At 24.0% G+C, this 13,510-nt stretch overlaps 1 protein-coding gene across 3 annotated transcripts in view; it reads left to right on the forward strand.

The window, feature by feature from the left end:
• The first annotated feature begins 746 nt into the window (after positions 1 to 746).
• Positions 747 to 13,510, forward strand: part of LOC126894569 (uncharacterized) — a 91,725-nt gene continuing 78,961 nt past the window's right edge. For all 3 annotated transcript variants that reach the window (XM_050665686.1, XM_050665687.1, XM_050665689.1), the window contains exon 1: positions 747 to 879. The gene's annotated coding sequence lies outside the window, so the exon portion shown is untranslated. The remainder of the gene's footprint in view (positions 880 to 13,510) is intronic.

Here is a 13,510-nt window from a genome sequence, read left to right on the forward strand (position 1 = left end):
TGAATAACTGATAAAATAAATTGTGAAGTACTATTTTTGTTTCTAGAGTTCATTAAGTAATCAGACAAAAATTAGTAACAGTTTTAGGCTTAAAAAAATTGAATTAGTATTATAAATTCATCAACGACATCCAATTTGTAGAAAAAAGCAAAGTTCAAAAATAATATTTTGTTAATAGTTTCAGAAAATGATAAGACATTAGTTGTTTTTTTTGTAGTTCTTTTAAAATTAGTATATTCGACTAGTATGTAGTATAAGCCGTGACCTATAGTTTCCCTAGAGTATTTAAGTAATTGAAAACTACCTGGAAAAACGTCATTTGCAGATTTTCGACGGGAGTCGTGAAAGAAATGACCCGTGTCTACATTTCAGACCCGTCGTCACCTTAAATCCAATTCAATACCTTTAAAGCTGACAAATATAGCAGATGTTGTTTTTACTGCGCTAAGCTTTAAACCGGCCGTGTTTTTAACGTACCAACGATGGATGACAAAATATATCGTTGCCACTAAGTGGTTACTTTAATTTGTCATGGTATACAATGAGTGCTCTATAATCTCACACTGCCTACTAGTGTTTTCTTCAAAATTGAAGCAATTAAACGAGACATTAGAAATTCGATAGGTAGTCAGGCAAGGTTAAATTAAAGCTAAAATATAAACAAACAACCATCGAACGATGCGACTGCGTTATTCCTTACAACCCTTATGCTTGTTGCCATAAAGCTTCAGTAACGCGCCGCCACCATACGGAACGGACTTGTGTTAAAAGTTCTTATCAACATTGTATTGTGTCTTAAACCGTTAGACTTAACATCACGTGTTTCGCTCATTGTGATCATATATAGCAAATCTCACTACTTAAAATTATTTTGTAAAGGTATTTATCAATTATATTTAAATTTAAAAAAATATATACCTCATTAACTAATAATTAGTTATTTATAAGTATGGATTTAATTTTTTAATTTAAAACAACAAGTCAAAAAAAACAGTCAATAAAACAAATACAACCGACAGAATTATCGTTAATACACATTTTTTATTTAAAAAAGCTTCATCGTTCTTTTCTATATTTTGTTTTAATTTTCTTATATAAGAATAAATTAAACATCTTTAATTATGATTTCATGGAATAATAATTCATACAATTATATTATATAGCAGAGGGATGATTATTACTTTGCATTTTTAAATATTCATGTAAACATAACTTTTGTATTTAGATTAAAAATTCAATTGGTAAACAAAACAATTCATAACACATGTAATGCACCCCACAAATTAAGCAAATTAAATCAAGAATAAATTTAAATAAATTATTATATTGTACTTATTTAGTATCAATATAATTTTTAGTGCACAATAAAATTAGATGTAAATTAATCAATAGTTAAAAAGAGTTGATAATTTACAATATAATATAAAAAAATACAATTTTACTGTAATTTAATAATTTGTCGACTGTAAAATAATTTATTAAAATTTTATTGCGTCGTTAGAAAATTAAATTTAAAAGTATATGAATTAATGATAATTTAGAAATTAAAATAAAAGGTGTGAGAGATGATCAGAAATAAGTGTTTAGTGACAAAGAAGTAGTGTAATAACATGAGTATTATTTAAAACTTTATTTAATTCTGCTACTTCGTGATCACCATTTATTATAGAGGGAAATTATATGTGAAAAATTATTGAGCTCAATAATTATGATGTTAGAAACTGAAGTATTTTACATTAATTGAGCTAAAATGATTTTTAGAAATTGATTTTATATTTAATTTTTTTAAATAGAAAATAAATATATAATTACTGTTTTTTTATTTATTCAATTACAAAACTATGGCATAGTTTGTGATCTCAAAACTTTTCGTTTTTGCGTTTTTATACTAATGCATCATATATGTCTTTAAATATTATTTTTTCTCAAAAGTAAGAGTACTAAACTTCAAATTTTATTAAAAAATCGATAAGATAAAAATACAATTAACTAAAACAAAAAGTTATATTTCACGTCATTGTAATTATCAAATGTAAGCCGATTTATTATCTAAATTTGTGTAATAATTTCATAAAACCAATTGAATTTGCAATATTATACATTATGTATATTAAAATAAAAAAACTGAAAAAAATGTGGTCAACAATTATTTAATTGTAAAATCAATCATATTTTTGTGACTAGAACAAAATGTTTTTTGCTTGATAATTTTTTTTTTTTTGTTATATCAACAAAAAATTATTTTCGGCTGTATCTTAACAATAAATTTGTTGATTTTCCTAATATTTTTTTTCAGTGTATGATGAACATTAGTAAATTAATTATTGTTATCTCGCCATAATTACATGACAAATATTGTATTTTTTAGTATTATCATTTAAAATACCACAGTGAGATAAATGAATGTAAATTTTATATTATTCATTAAAACCCTAATAATTTGTTTATTAGGAATACAAGTAAAGAGATTAAATTTAGGATATATAAAATAGCAGCAAAATATTTAATTTCAAATTGCAGATTTTTAAAATGTTTAGAATCGTTAATAATAAAACAAATGATTTTTAATTAATTGAAAATATTTTGTTCAAATTAAGGATAATATGAATATAACAAGTGCATGGGTTACATTTGATATGATAAAATGGAAGGAGAACGGAATTTTCTAATAATTTATTAATTATAATTATGTTATCTTACATTAATATACTAAAAAAAATAATATAATCTTATTCAATTGGATTATTAGTAAATAGTTAACCAATGCCAAAAGTGACGTAATAAAGATGGCCTAAAGTGAAGTAAGCCAAATATAAGCTGGAAGAGGATAAACCGAAATTCTTCAAACCGACCTTGGGGACGATGGTTAACATTGTGCGGACACGACTGAACTGATCGCACACGAGTGCTAAGGGAGGTGAAAGGATGATGTGATAAAGATAAATATAGAAACCCAACCTTTCACAACATAAACACTCTCTACCTAACATATAAAGTAACAATTTATTAATTTTGATATGTTGTTCATTTGTGACACTATTTTAAAGTAAATAAGAAGTCATACAATAGAGATATTGAAATAAGAGTATGAGTAATTAATTTCAATTAAAAGCATACAGTAATAAGTAATTATGTAAAAAACTTTAATATTACAGTTTTTCAATGACATATGTCATTGAGTAAACACTTGTCTTTACAATAAAATTATTTTGGTTCTATAAAAAAAATAATTTGTCAATTATGAAAGTTGTTTAATTGTTACAATTACTTTAAAAAAACAGCGAATATCAATAGTTGTTACCATAGAAACGTATCATTAGAATAGAGCAATTTGAACAACAGACATACAAGTATCTACATATATTTTGTAGAAGACCTTAAATCAGATAATTTAGTATTCATTGATATTGATATTCTTTAGTAATATAATACTGACAAATCATACAAACCTACAAAAGTTATTACTTTTGGTACTTTCATGTTATTACGTTTGTAGTAGTTGTGTTTTTTTTATTGTTGAACTTTAATCTCAAGGGAAATTATTGTAAATTACTTTATCAAAAAAACTTCCAATAAATATACATCCACGTAAAGCATAAAAATACCCTTTTATAAGACACATTTGGCTAATAACATAACTTTTTATAAAAACATTTGGACGAATATTAATCAAATTTCTGGGCAAATTTAAAATACAAAACCACTAAATTGGGATCAACATTAATATAACTCCAAATTTAACTTTTAGAATGTTGAAGGCAAATGTAATTACGCAAATCGATTTTAGTACAGCGGTACTGTTAAAATAATCTTACTAAACCTTAAAATTAGAATTTATGCAACATTATAAAAATATCCTAAAAACAGTTATAAAGTTATAATTAAAAATTATATATATTTACACTGTGGTATATATTCTTTAATAAGGTTCCGAACACATGGCTAAATGTCTAATTTTGCAGTTTGTAGTTTAAGTATTAAACACTTAGTTTTTTATCTAATACGTATTATTTTTATGTTGTTATTTTAAAGTTATATTTAAAATATGACCTCTGGATAATTAGACAATAGACGTTGTGAATAATCAATAAGAAACTTTGTTATAGTTTAAAAGAAAAAAGAAGTAGCTTAAATTAAAAAAAAAAAAGAATTAAACTTTACAATTTACATACAAAATGGAGCAGATCTCACTGATAACTCTTGTAACTTTTGATACAATTAATTTTTGACTGTAAATTTTTATATTCTTAAATTACATTAAAATATGTCAGATTTTATTTTTCTTGATTTTTATAAAAATAATAATAAAATTTAAATAAAAAATAGCCAAATTTTAACAATTTTCTAAGAAAATATTTTGATTGGTTGATAAAAAGACAAATACTTATTGAGTTACAAGCATTTCAAAGCATATTATGGATATGTAGCGCAGGCAGAGTATGTATACACCAGTACAAGCTGTACTCATCCATACTATGTATACAATACTTTATTAGTAATTCAATAAGTTTTTGTTTTAAAAGTAATATAGTTCCATAAATTTTTGTTATAAGAGAAGTTCTAAAAACGGCTATTAAAAATTCTGAAAAAATTACCTTTTATTATTATATTGTTACAAAGTTGAAAAGGTATTAATTTTACTATGATGTGTTTTTTTTTTAATTTTATTTTTTTGTGTCTATTACCACTTTTTTTAATTCTCCCAGGACCAATTTTTTTTCAACGATACATCAAAATATCACAAATTGTATCTAGTCAAAGACATTAATCTCAAAATTGAAAAAATTTCCCCCGTTCCTCGTAAATGTGGGAAATCTTCAAAAAAATTTCAAATTTAAAAATCGCTAATTTTTGACATTTTTTCATTCAAATTTGACTTTTTACCTGCCCACAAGGAGAGATTAAACAGACAATTTTTTCACAAAAAATTAACTTTTTCAACTTAACTGTTTTAAATGTTCCCGAAATACTGACATTTTTATATATACCTTAAATTAAAGCTAATGTAATATACCTTAATATGGAAAAAAATTTTGGACTTTATTTCGAGTTAGCGGTAAAAATGACTACCGTATGCTATTTTTCTGTTAAAATTCTCGATTTTATATTTAAAATTTTTAACTTTATATTACTATAACTTTTTTTAAAAAAGTATGGATCAATACAGTTTTTTCATGAGAAATACTATTTATATACTTCTTTCATTGGATATACTTTTTTTTTTTTCAATTGGACCATTTCCCTTTATACAAGGGGAGTTCAAAACAGAAAAATGCATATAGAAAGTAGAATTTTTTCAACTTAAGTTTTGAAAATGTTCCGGGAATACTGACACTTTTTATATATATTATAGAATAGAAATGAAATTCTAATTAAATGAAATCACAATATTAAATTATTAAATATCCATTTCATACTATATTTAATTGCTATACTAAATATTTATTCGTATATTACACTTATAAATCATAAAACATGTAATCAGTATATAAATAAGGAAATAGGAAATCATGATGCTTTTGGAATAATCCACCAATTGATTTTAAATTGAACACTATCTACAGATTTGCATCGAAGCATTTTTTATGATAGTAATTTTAATTACTGTCAGATATCATCTATACTGAACCCAACTATGTCATGTATATGTAGTTTTTTTTTTTCCACGACCGGCCTACATGTGGACCTCCCCGGAACTACCGTTAGGTATTACCTCAGGGCGGCCCACGCCGTCTCTAAAACTCACACCACCACGTTGTGAATCAGCCCGAAATTAATCAAGAGCTGATTCACAACGTGGTGTGGCCTCCCCCGTTAGCCGGATCCCAAAAGTCGGGATCCGTTGCCCGGGTTGCACCACGTGGAGGTGGGGGCAGGACTTTGCGAAGGGGGCATAATATTACTCACAAACACATAAAGAACATAAACACGAATACCTAAGGCGCCGGCCTAAACCGGCGCCTTAGATCCTCCTGTACCGGGCGGCGCGGCTGCCTCTGTCTCAGGCGTTCAGCTTCCTCCTTCTTTTTCAAGACGGACTCGGCGAACGCCTGGACGAGCCTCCACGCCTCCCGGCTTCCCAACATCAGGTCCACCATGGACCCGACTCGAAACTTAGACCCTAGTCGAGACTCCAAAGAGTCCCGTTCCTGGGCCCACGCCTCGATGTATATGTAGTTTACATTTATAAAAATTGTTGAAAAAAATTATATTGAAATAATTATTGTATCATAAGTTATCATAAGTCATATATATATTATCTTGTATGTAACAGATTTTGAGTGAGAAAAACCTTTATATCATTTTCTCAGAATTATTTTTAAAGTTATTTAGTATAAAGTAACGATTTTTTATGTATAAAACATCTGAAAATGTTTTTAATATGTACAATAATAATATGCTTGAGTTATTTTTTATTTTATTTCACCTGTGACTACTTCTACTAAACCCTGTGCACTAATGTATGTTTAAACAACAGCTGATTCCATGAAAGGTATGCTTAATATTATTTGGTAAGTATTATCATTTTATAAAAAATATTATATGTTTTTTATGTTTACTATTTGTGTTACTCCTGTAATTTTAAGACCATTTAAAAAAAATGGTCTTTAAAAAATAAACCTACTTAAATACGGAAACTTATTAAACATTCGGTAACTAAAATAATATCGATCAGAAATTTTTCAAGCAAATTAAAAAAATACAATTATCCTTTTTTTTCTAATAGGGAATTTAAAAACATAATTTTTTGAACTTTTTCTCTCGTGTATTATTTTTAAATATTTGAAGTTCTCCAAATCTTAATACTTTAGAACAATAAACTAATTAATATTTTAAATTACTAAGAACTAAAACTAATACAAAACAAGTTTAGACACTAATATGTCAAAAAGTTAGTTAACATTTTTAACTTAACTAGTCAGATTGATTTTGTACATTAGTTTAACTGGTAACTTGACCTTTGACAAATAAGTCTAACTTAATAATTAACTTTTTTTTTTTATATAAATAAGTTAGGGTTCAGTTAAAATAGTAGAAAAATTGAAAATTTAGATTTATATTGAAATAAAATAAATTTTTCCCTAGAAATTAACAATAATAAATATATATACAGGGTGATTTTTTTATCATAACCCACTCAATTACTTACAGAATAATAATAATTAAAAATTTTTGTTTTATTATTATCTTTAGTTACACATTACTCTTGAATTATTAACTATGTAATACTTTTTAAGTTCATCCCTTATGCCTGGTAAGGGTGTCAACTTTGTTTTTTTAAATGGTAACACATATTTTGAATTTAATAAAATGTTTGAGTTTTTAATTTAATAACAAATGTCATTTGAATTTTTAATATAACTTTATTCGTTTATTAGATATAAACATTTAAAGTTTCAATTTTTTGAGTTAATATATAGGTATAATACACAAGAAATTACAAATACAGGTAGCTAATTGATTTTTTATGATATTGCTATCACAGTCACGGATTGTTTATTATCAATTATGACTATCAATAGATATACATTCTGTATTGTCAGTTAGTGTATTTATAAACTCACAACAATGTGTCTTACTACCATTGATAATAACAATGCTTTGTACCTGCTAATATCGATGTCATAAAAAAAAAGGGTAACTAGGGAAGCTCTAATAAAGACTTAATTATGCAAACATTTTTGCTCTTAGAAACCCTAAAAATTGTTCTTTATGTATACTTTACATTTTTTTTAAATAGTTTATTTTTAAACAAATATGACTACACCAAATGAGGTGTAATATATTTATGAATAGATTTCAAGCTAATCACGCGTTCAATTTGCACTTAAAAATAAGATAAATTTTTAACAATAGGCAATAAAATTGTTTGCTGTTTTGTAAAAAGATTATCAACTTACACTATTTCCAAAACTGTCAATAAAAAAAATTAAACGTATTTTCCTGCACTGTATTAAAATGTACCAAATACAATTTATACTTAACAAGTAATGTTCAATTTAAAAATATATAGAGAAAGAATATCAAGATTAAGAAGCTTTTAGATTTTTCGGAACGGTTTAAAGTGGTTACTTAAATAAAAAATGAAGAGGTCTTGGTTTAATTAGAGATAATTTTTTTTATTTTCCGGTTAAAAACCGGTTCTAAAATGGTTCATGCTAAAAAAGTATTAGTTACTCTTTTATCGTGGGTTTCAATTTAAATAGAACATTTTAGATTACTATTTTAACCAACAAAGGGTTATTAATGAAATGTTCCTTATATCGAAAAGTTATCTTAAAAATTAATTAACTTTCATATATTATTATTAAATTTCTATAATATATTAATACAACTAATAAAAGCAGTTGAAAAACACTTTAATCAACTATTTACTAATAACGTTATTGTTATTTTATATTAATAATGTCTGTATTTATGTAAAAAGTGGTGGAAATTATAAGTAAATTAACGAATAGTATTTGTTCTAATTCTTAAATATTTAATATTTATAAAATAAATTAAAATACTTTGAAAAGCATGATTATTCTTTTTTAATATTCGTAATGAAAATGACTAAAATAAAGAAAATTGATGAAATATTGTACATTATGAAAATTGGGTATCCCAATGAGAGATTTTACAGAGTAAAAAATAATCTTCCACCTCTACCAAGATCGTACCACATAGCAGCACTGATCATTCTATCTGAGATTTATTTATGAACGATAATATTTTTATAAATAAATCGACTATTAGCTGCCCATGCAGTCGAAAAACTAATATATTATTCAATTAATATGTTTACAAAAATAGTTACTAAGTATATGATACTTTTATTATTTTTTAATTAAATAAAAATAATATTAATAATCTCTTTGTAATTTTCATAAAAAAATACTTATGAAGTGAGATGAAATAAAATCTTTTGAATGTAAATTTTTAATTGGGTAAAAAAATTGATTTAAAAGCAGTATTCTCTTTTTTATTTTATAAGACATCCAATAATAATAATGATAATTGTTTCAACAATTAAAATTAATTACTGTCATCTTTTTTTGTTGAACTTTATATTATTGTATTTAAAAAAAAAGATCAGTAATTGTTATTTTAATTTGAACAGACTTCAAACATGATAGTAAAAAGTATTTTGAACGGCATAATATTAAAAATACGGTAAATAGACTATTAGAATGATCAAAATTAATGTAAATCCCGTCCATATTCAAATGTTAGCTTCGATGCGAAGCTGAAAAGGTATTAATTTTAGTATGTATTTTTTTTTTTAATTTCGACGCGAAGCTTACTACTTTTTTTCAGCTCTCACCGAACCGATTTCTTTCAACGATACTTCAAAAGATCACAAATTGTATCTAGTCGAAAACATTAATCTCAACAATTTCCCTCGTCCCTCTTAAATGTGGGAAATTTTCAAAAAAATTACAAATTTAAAAAACACCAATTTTTAAAATTTTTACTTTCAATCTTTTAATCATTTATTTAAAAGTGCCATAACTTTTTTAAAATTGACCAAATGATTGTAATTTTTTTATAGATACGTGACACATTTACTTATAATTTTACCCTTTACGTGACCACAGAGGGAGATTCAAAATGATATCTTTTTCAAAAAAAAAAAATAATTTTATCAACTTAACTTTTGAAAGTGTCCTAAAAATACTGACACATTTACATACATCGTAAATTAAAACTTATATAATATTCTTTAGTATGGAAAAAAAATGTTGAATTGTATTATTTTATTTAGGTTTAAAAAAGTTTAGCTTTGGAATCATACATTTAGCAAAAATTTCTTTTTTATATGAGTTGGATATTTTGAACAGAAATTTATTTTGATACATTTAATAAAATTTTTTTGTTTTCGTATAATACTTTATACATAATCTTATTTAAAATTGAACATTTACCCACTCAATTACTTACAGAATAATAATAATTAAACAATTTTTTTTATTATTATCTTTAGTTACACATTATTCTTGAATTATTAACTATGTAATACTTTTTAAGTTCATCAAAGGGATTACAAATACAGGTAGCTAATTGATTTTTATACATCGATATTAGCATGTACACAGCATTGTTATTATCAATGATAGTAAGGTACATTGTTGTGAGTTTATAAATACACTAACTGACAATACAAAAAGTATATCTATTGATAGTCATAATTGATAATAAACAATCCGTGACTGTGATAGCAATATCATAAAAAACCAATTAGCTACCTGTATTTGTAATCCCTTGTGTATTATACCAATGAAATTAAAAAGTATTACATTACTTTTTAAGTTCATCCCTTATGTTTTTTTAAATGGTAATTAATTTAATAAAATGTTTGAGTTTTTAATTCAATAGTAAATGGCATTTGAATTTTTAATAAAACTTAATTTATTTATTAGATATAAACATTTAAAGTTTCAAATTTTTGAGTTAATATATAGGTATAATACACAAGGGATTACAAATACAGGTAGCTAATTGGTTTTTTATGANTATAATACACAAGGGATTACAAATACAGATAGCTTTCCGGAACATTTCCAAAAATTAAGATGAAAAAGTTAATTTTTTGTGAAAAAGTTGTTATTTTAAATCCCCCACTCTGAGCGGGTAAAGAGTCAAGTTTTGATGTACCGTTGAAAGAAATCGGTTCGGTTAGGGCTGAGAAAATGTGGAAATAAACACAAAAAAAAAATTTTAATTATTAAATTTTATAAAAATCAAAAGTTTTCTCATTATTGTAATATTGTATATAAGCTAATTTGTAGTAATTAGTTTAATATTTAAGAGTTAATCTGATATAAAATAAAAGTATTTACAGAGTGTAAAAAGAATATAATGTATTAATATTTTTGAACTGCACCTGAGTAATAAGGTGTTTTAAAATTTTTTATTTTATCATTTGCATTATTATTACTTTACTGAGTTGCTATATTAACTTCTTTTGGGTAAAAATGTGTTATAGAAATTTGAAAACAATTTCCTAATCTAAGACCCAAAATTTAAGGTGAAAATAAATTTTATTTTATTTTTATACCTTGTGTCACAAATATTTCATTGAAAATATAATATTTGTTTTAAATTTTTAATGTTATAATATATAAATATTATTGCAAAAATTTAACTTTTTTTTTATATGAAACAATTTGAGATTGTAAATACAGGTAGCTAATTATTTTTTTATATTATCAATATTCTCAAATAAACAAAATTTATTACCTATGGTAGTCAGGCGCATTTTGTGATTTTATAAATATACTAACTGACAAACAGAGAGTATATCTATTGATAATCATAATTCACAATAAACATCTGTATTTTTTATCTCTTGTGTATTACACATTCAAATCAAACATTAGAAATTTTAAATGTTTATATTCATTAACAAATTAAGTCATATTAAAAATTCAAGTGCCATTTATTAAATTAAAAAAACAAACATTTTATTAAATTCAAAATATGTGTTTTCATTTAAAAACAAAGTTGACACCCTTACAAGGCATAAGGGATGAACTTAAAAAGTATTACATAGTTAATAATTCAAGAATAATAAATAACTAAAGATAACAAAAAAAATGTTTAAACTATATTTATTCTAAAAGTAATGGATGGGTTATGATAAAAATACCACCCTATATATTTACCCTTTCTGTATATATGTAATATTATATATTATATTCATAGTGAATAATTACCATACTTCCCTCATATTTCGTTAAATTATAATTTTTTCATATAAATATATGGATTATAATTTTATTTATTTATTTTACTTCTATAAAAAAAATTATTCCTAAGGATAGATTTAAAGAGTAACTTTCGGAAGTTAAATAGGAGCCCATTATTATTTTTTTACAATTCAATAGAGAATGGTTTAAATAAAATTTCGACTGATCAATAAACAATTTTGTAATATTACTTTGAGATATAAGTAATTAAAAATCTAGAAAAGGTAAAAAAATATGGGGTATTATACTTTTTAAGATAATTAGAATATTTATTTTAACGAAATAACACTATTGCTATTTGTGTAACTAACTCCCTTTGAAGTCATACAACAAATCAATGAATAACTCCATCAAAATAACCCCAAGGTAAAATTAGTCCAATGAAAAAGTAGTAACAAACTAAAAAATAAAGTAAAAAGAAACACCATAGTAAAATTAATACCTTCTTAGCTTCGCATCAAAGTAAAAATAAAGTTAATAACTTAATAAGATATAAGGAATGAATTATAAAAATAAAAAGTAACTAATAAATCAAAAAATATTTTACACTATAAATAATTTTTCTTAACATAATTATTACTTTAAGAGGAATCAAGTGACTAGCATTAAAATAATCCCTGTGTATGAAATATAAATATATTTACTGTTTTATAAAAATATTTTTAGAATGTAGAAAATATTAACTTTTTATTAATTATTACTCCCAAAAATTTTATTCCAATTATGTCACTTGTCTTTAATTTAATTTGGTAACTAATAGTAATAAAATAGTATATTTTTATGTATTTTATACTAACAAAATTTCTAGTTGATTATTTCATTAAAGAAATATTTATGATGTATTCTCTATTTTTGTTACTAGTAAATTATTAACAATATTGTATTATTTTAATCGTTAAAACTGTTGAGGAAAAACATTATTTTTATTAAAACAAATAAATTAACAAAAGTTGCATTATTGTGTAATATGTAATGATAAATATAGTATAGTATGTGTAAAGTTATTTTGACCAATGTGGGGTGTTTGGGGTTTGGTTAATTGAAACGAAGAGGTGATAGCCATCTCAAATTCTGTATTTAATTCAGAATTTTAATTCGAAAATACTCTCTCTTTCTGTAAATCAGCACTTTTTTTATTATTTTTAATTACCCTCAATTGGATTATTGTCATTAGCGTTTTAAGTGATTTTCACAACACTAATATATATATGTATATATATATCTATGAGTATGACAACTAGTGTGCAACAGTGTAAACGTTATGACTGAAAATTATTTGTTTGTATACATTCGATATTAAATATAGATTATTAATTTTTTATTGATAAAACGAAGTTTTAAACGTTTTACGTTTAAACGAAGTAAATGAATTAGTATTTTCAATGTAAATTATAATAAAAGAATAACTAACGTAAAAAAAAATAAATTAAATCATTTTTAAATTGTTGTTATTGGTAAACCAAATTTTATTATTCTAATACTAAATTATCGCGTCTGATATTAAACGCGAAATTAACATTAATAAAAACGCATCAAGCTTATGTGTTAATCGTTTTTTTTGAAACTAATTCAATATCAATAAACCGTTAGCTCTTATCAATACAATAATAATGTAACCACTACTGTATTTTCTACTCAATTCAATAAAATTAATGTGATGTTATTTTGGTTAAAATTTATCGAAAATTAATATTTTTAGCTTCGATGCGAAGCTGAGAAGGTATTGGTTTTACTATGATGTGTTTTTTTTTTTTTTTTTTTTTTTTTTTCCCTTTTTT

This window comes from Daktulosphaira vitifoliae, unplaced genomic scaffold, assembly GCF_025091365.1.
Source record: "Daktulosphaira vitifoliae isolate Bord-2020 unplaced genomic scaffold, ASM2509136v1 Scaffold_1, whole genome shotgun sequence".
Taxonomy (NCBI): Eukaryota; Metazoa; Arthropoda; class Insecta; order Hemiptera; family Phylloxeridae; genus Daktulosphaira; species Daktulosphaira vitifoliae.